Source organism: Lissotriton helveticus, chromosome 5_1 (genome assembly GCF_964261635.1).
Source record: "Lissotriton helveticus chromosome 5_1, aLisHel1.1, whole genome shotgun sequence".
Taxonomy (NCBI): domain Eukaryota; kingdom Metazoa; phylum Chordata; class Amphibia; order Caudata; family Salamandridae; genus Lissotriton; species Lissotriton helveticus.
Window position 1 is genome coordinate 1,602,133,232 of NC_136065.1, and position 9,199 is coordinate 1,602,142,430.

Genomic DNA, 9,199 nt, shown 5'->3' on the forward strand with positions numbered 1-9,199 from the left:
TCGCTGCTCCCGTTTCCGGCCAAAGTCATCGAGAAGACCGTCAAGAAGCAACTGGCCGCCTTCCTCGAGACGAACGGCTCCCTCGACTTCTCGCAGTCTGGCTTCCGGGCCAACCACAGCACCGAGACCGCCCTGATCGCAGCCACCGATGACATCCGAGCCCTGCTCGACAACGGAGAAACAGCGACCCTCATCCTCCTGGACCTCTCCGCGGCCTTCGACACTGTCTGCCACCGCACCCTAGTACAGCGCCTCAGCAACGTCGGAATCCAGGAGAAGGCACTGGAGTGGATCACCTCCTTCCTCGCCGGAAGGACACAGAGAGTCCGCCTCCCCCGTTCAGATCGGAAGCCACCGAAGTCATCTACGGCGTTCCTCAAGGCTCCTCGCTCAGCCCAACACTCTTCAACGTCTACATGAGCCCCCTCGCAGCCATCGCACGCCAGCACAACCTGAACATCATCTCCTACGCCGACGACACCCAGCTGATCCTCTCCCTCGCTAACGACCCCGCCACCGCCAGAGCCAACCTGCACGAAGGGATGACAGACGTAGCCAAATGGATGTCGATCAGCCGCCTGAAACTGAACTCGGACAAGACGGAAGTCCTCATCCTGGGATCCTCACCCTCCGCCTGGGACGACTCCTGGTGGCCCCCCGCCCTGGGCAGCGCACCCAAACCAACAGACCACGCACGCAACCTGGGCTTCATCCTGGACTCCTCCCTCTCCATGACCGGACAAGTCAACGCCGTCTCCTCGTCATGCTTCAACATCCTGCGCATGCTACGAAAGATCTTCCGATGGATCCCCACCGAGACCAGGAAGACGGTCACCCAGGCCCTCGTCACCAGCCGTCTGGACTACGGCAACTCCCTCTACGCTGGAACCACAGCCAAACTCCAGAAAAGACTCCAGCGGATCCAGAACACCTCAGCACGACTCATCCTGGACATCCCCCGCCGCAGCCACATCTCACTGGCTCCCGGTCAACAAGAGAATCACCTTCCGGCTCCTCACCCACGCACACAAAGCCCTACACAACCAAGGACCAGGATACCTCAACAGCCGCCTCAACTTCTACGCTCCCAAACGCCTGCTTCGATCGACCAGCCACGCCCTCGCCGCCGTCCCCCGCATCCGAAGAGCCACCACAGGAGGAAGGTCCTTCTCCTACCTGGCTGCCAAGACTTGGAACTCCCTTCCGACCCACCTCCGCCTGACCCAGGACCACCTCGCCTTCAGGAAGCAGCTCAAGACCTGGCTGTTCGAGCAGTAGCGGACCCCCCCCCCCCCCCCCAGCGCCTTGAGACCCTCCGGGTGAGTAGTGCGCTATACAAATGCTCTGATTGATTGATTGATTGATTGAATCAATCTCAATTGTACCCTGTAGTGGTGAGTGGCACATTTTACTTTTGCCACTTTTGAAATCTGGGGGGTTGTGACATTATGGGCAAACGCAGCGCCACTACCCCAGCATGCAAAATTACATCTGTAGATACTATGCTGGAACAGGCAATGAATTTGGTTAGCAGCGAGTTTAAGCTAAAGGAGAGAAGACTGTCCTTGGGCCCCTTAAAATCTCAATGCATAGCTCAAACTGATATTACAGATATAAGCGATGCACAGGCAGTGAGACACAGAGCGACTGAACATTTGCCACAAACTTCCACTGGAGAGAATATGCTGGGCATGGAAGGCCTGGCTTTAAAGGAATAACTGCTGACCTTGAAACTGGGTGTAGCCTAATTGAACCTCTGACCACAGCCAATCCGGATTTATCCCCTAACCCAAAAGTATGTGGAACAAGAAAGAAGAGGAAGGTGTTGAAACCAGCCTGCCCTAAACCAAAGCGGAGACAGCCTCCACGTTTGAACTCTCAACGCACAACGCTAAACAAGTGGATTAAGGGTCCTATGATCTCTGCAGAACCAATTCCCATTAGTGAACCAATTAACTTAGTTGATGTGGATACCCAAAGTAATTCCACTCAGACGAAGTTCAAGCAGACTGCTTTTTCTAATGTCACACTTGGGGACACTGCTATAGACATTATTGTTGACACATTGTATGATCATGTTAAAGGGATTGTGGACAAAAGTTTTGATAAGTTAGGGAAGCGATTAGACCGCCTAGAATCCCTAACTACTAAGGTAACACCACTTTTTAGGGAACACAATGAGTCAAATCGACAGGTTAGCATCTTGGAAAATTTCCCTCATAATGTGCAACTGGTACGACAAGTGACTCAAATTGTAAAGTCGCTGCCCGTTTCCCTTGATTCTCATAAAAAAATGCGACCCGGCATCACCCAAAATGTAAACATTGACGATGCACAAGGTGGTCCGACAGTCAGTACGAGTACCGCAGACATTGGCACCAGGGGGCAGGCTGAACCAAATAAGGATGTTTTAAATTTACCCCCTGCATCCTGCCCATACGTTTTAACTCTTGCAGGGGTACCCCCACTAGAGAAAAATAAACCAGAGTCCTGGGAACAACTCTGGAATAAATGCGTAGACTGGATGGCTAAACATAAAGGGTACAGAAGGTTTGATATGCAAGAAATCTTAATGGTACGAAGGGTGAGTTGGGTGGGACATGCAGTGAAAACTATTAGGGGTGAGTGCATTCTTATTAATGTTCCCCTGCCTAGGACTGTTGGATCTACATTAGCAGTTAAAGAGACCAACAGCCTTTCTTCTACAAACATCTGTGCTTTACCTCTTGGCTTCTTTTATAAACCACCACCCACACAACGTCCACTTTTCAGCCCTTCCTATCAGTGGGTAAATAGATTTTCGGTTATCTCTGATTTAGACACCCTTGATTGACCCTTATCCAAAATTCACTCTACTGGATTGGTCTATACGGTAGCTTAGGAGACTCCTATCAACAGCCATGGGGTGAAACAGACCCAACTAACTGATTGATCTGACTCAGCATTGAAGGTGCTGAGTTGGAATGTGGCAGGTTTGGCCTCAAAATTAAACATAGAAGATTGGGCTAACATGATAAATAAATTTGACATCCTCATGTTTCAAGAAACCTGGGCAACTAAAGAGCAATATTTCGAAGGATATAAGTGTTTTAATATCATTCCCCCTAATTCTAAATATGGTAGACTTTCGGGGGGTTTATCAATATGGGTCAGTATCGCCTCAGGTGGCAGAGTCAAATAAATCCACACTGGGAATGTTAACTTTCAAGTTCTGATCTATACACGGGGGGCCTCCATTTGTTTCATTAATTTTTATAACAATGATTTTTTAACCTCACCAAATGTTAATTTCGTTCACCTTTTCTACTTTGTTCAGGAACCGGATAATTCACTGGGAAAGTATAAACTGGGAGGGATATGCATGGGGGGCGATTTCAACGCAAAGATAGGAGAAGGAATGACTGGGAGTTCCTCCCAGTCTATTCCACACAATCCATGCAAGAGAGGTTATGAGCAATTAGACCACCTATCAAACTGCATAAATGTGATGGATATTGCAGCCATAAATACTAATGCTAACCCACTTCCCACCTGTAGAGGTTTAGGACGAGCCTCAACCATAGATTATGTCTTTATATCTCCATCATTACATGACCACTTACTTGGGGCAGAGGTCAGGGCATCTACTCTTGGAGACCATAACCCCATTGGGGTCTCGTTAAGGGTATCCCCGCGTCCTAACATTAGAAGGGAACTGGGAGCGGGAAATTTAGAACTGTCAACTGATAGCTTAAGAGTTAAATGGAGGGGCATGGATTGTAGGGAGACCTTCTTGAAGATGGTAAAAATGTATCCATCTCTCTGTGAGACTTGTCTTACCTTGGCAGGCCCCAACCCAGAGGCAGTTTCTGCTATTATTCTATTATGCGCAGGCATTAAAGAACTGATTTCCAGACCGGCAGCCCCACACAAATCTGATCCTAGGTGGTTTGACAATATCTGCTCCAGGGCTAATAGCAGCTTTATCAGTTTTCCCTAGAGATACTACCCTTATTAGAACTTTAAGGCACAGTTATAAAAGTGTAATAAAATTAAGGCGAGACTCGGTCTTAAAAGAACATTGGAATAACTTGGCCTGCGCTGCTAAATTCAATAACACAAACAATTATTGGTCTGCCACTAAGTCCCTGAGAGCCTTTGGGAATAAATCCACCCCCCTAAGCTGTAATATTACTAGTGAAGTGTGGGTTGCTCATTTCTTGAAAATATATGCCTCCCCGCCCCAATGCGAAGACATTCTAGAAAATGTTATGCTTACCCTAATTCAAATTCTGACCGAGGTTGAGGAGGCAATACTCCAGAGTGCGGGAAATAAAGCCCAAGGTCCGGAAGGGCTGCCCATTGACCTTATAAAACCCAAGCCAGAGTTCTGGGCTCCTCTGCTACTTAATGTTTTTAATAACTTAATCACAACAAAAATTCCAAATACATGGTCAACTTCTGTAATTATCCCCATTTTTAAAAAAGGAGATAGATCTGATCCAAGCTGCTATAGGCCTATTTCCCTAATCGATAACACTCCTAAAATATTGGGGAGAGTTCTATTTAACAAGATCAGGAGCTGTGCAGAGGATGAAAATATATTAAATAAATGTCAGTTGGGTTTTCGTAGCCATCTTGGTACTGTGGAACAGTGTTTGAATCTCAATGTAATCATCGGGAAATATACAATCGCCCGACACAGTCCTTTTTATCTGGCATTTATGGACCTCTCGTCCGCCTTTGATTTTGTTAATAGATCAAGGCTCTGGCAACCCTTTTTGATTATGGACTAGATAAAGATTTGGCGTATTTTCCACCATATCTGCATAGAGATTTAAAGGCCCGTATAAGGATAAGTATGGATGGGGCAGTGTCAGGAGAAATAGTGGTCAGTAGAGGCGTTAGACAAGGGTGTGTTCTCGCCCCACTTCTATTTATTTTATATATCAATGAACTTCATAATGTTTTGTCTAACCAAACCACCGACGTCCCTATAATTAATGGTAATAAACTGCCCGCCTTACTATATGCAGATGATGCTGTTTTAATGGGTCAAACACCTAATGCTCTGAGAATTTTAGTTAGGGGATTTGCAGATTTTATGAATAGTTTGGATCTTTGCACAAATTTAAAAAAATCTTTTTTAATCTGCTGTGTCCCTAAGAAACGCTCTATTAATACTATTACCTTGGGCCAAGATTCTTTGATATGCACCCGCACTTTCCCTTATTTGGGCTTACAATTTTCTGATAATGGGTCCTGGACACCACATTTGGCTTATGGACGGACTACATTCTTAAGAGCCATAAACTCAGTATTAAATCTCCCCCAACCAAAAAGAATTGCAGTGGTACTGTCCCTAATTAAAATCTATAGGACACAATGCGTACCAATCATGACCTATGGGGCTGAAATTTGGGGCCATGTAAACTTGAAAAGTGTCCAGGTCGAAGAAAACAGATTTTGTAGGAGGCTCTTGGGTTTACCAATTTCATCGTCCACCTTTGTATGCCATAATGAGCTAAGAATGCCTTACTTGGAGAATTACTTTAGGTCTCGCCCTGTCCTTTTTTCGCTAAAGGTCTGGAAAAATCCAGCAGCCACTTTAACAAGGTACATTTTGGCTGTTTGCCTAAAATGTGATAAGGGCGGTGATATCCCCTGGTTGGCCCAAGTATGGACGAATTTGATTGCGTTTAACCTTGACCATATCCTCAATAATCCTGAGCAATTAGATAGAATTGATGGAAAGACTATCTGCAAAATTTTATATAAACACTATGGGGATGCAAGACATGCTCAGGAATCAGCCAAAGTTTCTGTGAAACAATATATTTTAATGACAGGCGAGAGCGGACCTCCTATGTGTTCACCCATTAGTTACCTCTGAAAAGATATTACACGCTGGGAGCGAAGCCTTCTTTTCCGTCTCAGATCAGGGTCAATAAAGTATTTCTTGTGTTTCCCTATAGGTTATCAACCTAATATTGAGAATTTGGTCTGCCCATGTGGTAACCTAGGGAAACAGTCTATGTTACATTTTTTGTTCTTTTGTTCTTTTTATCAAAAATACAGTATGCAGCTATTGATAAAAATTTTTAGGGCAAAGTGCACAATGGATTTTATGGTTGCGTACAAAATTGTTCTCCAGCTCAAAGTTGATGATATAATATATCGAGTGTGCACCTTCCTGAAAATGGCCATCCGCTCACGTTCCTCTATGAATTGATGATTGCTGGATCAGGCTGTACTATATATATTTATTGGTTTTTGCATTGCTTGTATTTATATCTTGCACTATGCACATTTTTACTTTTATTTAATGCTGCTAACTGTAACCTATCTGAGATTTAACGACCTGCTCTTTCCTAGCTGCCCTACTGCGAAACATTGCATTTTGCACTTGTCAATTTAACATCGTTATCATATCAAAGATATGGATAACTTAGTAATATTTTAACTGAATATTCTTAACACTGAGTTTTATTTTTAATGATGATGGACTATGTATGTGATTATGTGTTATGTTTGTACTTTTATGGATAAGGCACATCCGAATAAAGATTAATGAATGGTCAAGGCAAGCTAGCCGTCCCCAACATGGAACTATATTACTTAGCTGCCCAGCTTCAATGGGCGATGAAATGGCTATATAGCATGTGTCTGGACGACACAGCGACTATGCACCAGCCCTGGACCCACTCACAAATATGTCATCTGTTCCATCCCATTGCCAAACTCCAGTGACCACTACAAATACATTCGGGTCTGGCACACATATGCTATAATAGGAGTTTATATCTCACACGCGTGACCCTCCCATATGCCCCGGTTATGCCATTGATGGGGACCCCAAGGGGTAGTCTGGGTACATCAGACACAGTCCTGACGACCTAACATGCTGCAGGGTTGGATACCTTGAGCGATTTATATAAAAACGGCGTCCTATTGATGTCTGAGATACTAGCCGATGATGCTGAACTACCGGCAGGCCAATTCCTTTTACACGCCTCACTTCTGAAGGCTTTATCAGCCGCCTAGGGGGACAAAACAGCTGAGCCCCCGACACATTTACTATTACAATACCTACACGTAATGGGGGCGGGATCACATGTGGTGCAATGGCTGGTGGAGGCACTCCTTGTACATACGTTGAAACCAATGCAGCGACTCTGAGCCGGATGGGAGGCAGATAGGGGCCGGCCCTGGAGCGATAAAGAGTGGGACACTATCTTGGCGGGTTCTAGAGATATACCGAGGAACTCCAAGATAAAACTTATACAAACATTCATTATACAAAGGGCACACCTCTGACCCAACAAGGCGAATAGGTATTTTCACATTACCACTTCTGCATGCCCGCGTTGCCAGCAGTTAGATGCAGACTTGCTACATATGCTCTGGGCTTGTGCATCTCTTTGGCATTATTGGCAGGAAGTGGTCAAGACCCTGGCCTTATGTACAAACAAGCCCCTGCCACTGTCATGGGAAATTTGTCTGCTAGGCCTTTACCCCAGATCTAAGATAAATAAGGTTATCAAGACATTCCGAGACCTGGGTTTAATTACTGCGAAACGGTTGATAACCAAGAAATGGAAACATGTGGATCCACCAAAGGCTCTTAGCTGAAAGCACTCACTAGTTATATGGGCACAAGCGGAGAGTACAGCATTACACAGAGAAGAGACAGCAGGGCTTCGCAAATATCCCATTGTGCAGAGCTGGGACACCCTACTCACTGCCCTTCAGGGCGGTGATACAGTAGTAGGAGATAATACCCCACCCAATGATCCACAATAGACACATGAATGGCTTGCTGCTCAATTCGGAGGTAAAGATACATATCGAAGCGTGCAGAATAGAAAACATATACACCTGTTGAACCGTTGTGGGCTGCTGCCTCTGCCCTGTATAATTTCAGATATAGAGATGCCCTCGGCTGTGCTGCGCTTCTATTTAGACACGCGCACCGACTTGATTCCCGGCAAGGTGGGCCACTGGATGGCACTGCGATGACAATGCACCCTCACACCCAGTCATGTGGTACTGACCCTACTCCTACTCCACAGATAGCAGTTTTTATAGTGTAAGTTCCAGTTTTGTTTAAACGTTACAGAAATTATGTCTTATTGGTGTTTTCCAATGGTCCCCTTTTTAATTTTTGTCATTATGTAACTATTTATTTGCAGAAAAGTGATGATTATGTACAGTAGAGAACATTTACATGCTTAGACCACACACATATTAGATACTGTTATATTAGATTTGAGTGGATGCTCTATAAACGTGTTATAGTTAAATATGGGCACATTATATGTAGCATGATGTAGCAGTGCATGAAAGAAATGCGACAGGAACCCTAATAATGCATACTTGCATTCGATGAGAATATTTGTAATCGAGAATGGCATATCAGCCATGCTATTACGCTGTTGCCAAATGTACTGCTATTCTTTACATATGCTCCATGATTCTGTTGTATACATTTGAATATTCTGTATAAACTTGAGATGACAGTCATGATAAAATCAGAAAATACCAATAAAGATATTTAAACAAAAAAAATATGTCAACTCCACGTATTGAACAGCATTGCTTACTCCTGTGCATATATCATATTGCAACATTCTTAAAACCCTTAAGGAGATGTACATGAGCATTAACAAATACAGTATGCGCACCACACCACAGCTCCTCGCGTCAAGGCTCACACATTTTTGGGTTAAGAAAATAATATTAAAATTACATAACATGGGGAGTGGCTTGCGCGCCTGCTGGTGTGGACGGCTTCTCCGTGAGCTCCGCGACGGACATTCTCTGCGGATGCCGTGAGAGCGCTCCTTCACGTTTCCTGGACGATTGAGTCGACTCCGGAGTTGGCGGAAGGCTTCGTGTCCCTGATGCTGTCACCGAATGAGGTTTTCGTGCTTTGTGGAGTCTTCTTTCTCGAGCGGTAATTCTATCCCTTCAATGTGACGCAGGCGGCCGCCATTTTGCCCGCTGAGCCCGCGCCGATATTTTTCTTACCGCTCTGGCTTCCTGACGGCCTGCTTGGCAAATACATTAGTGCACTGTCAGTTTACACCATTGTAATGGCGTTTTATTGCTGGTGTTCTACCATTTTTCTGACCTTCCACCGTTTTTCATGCCTGCATTGATTTGCTCTGACAGGAAGAGGTGCCGCCATTTTAGGAATGCCGAATTTGGATTAACTGTT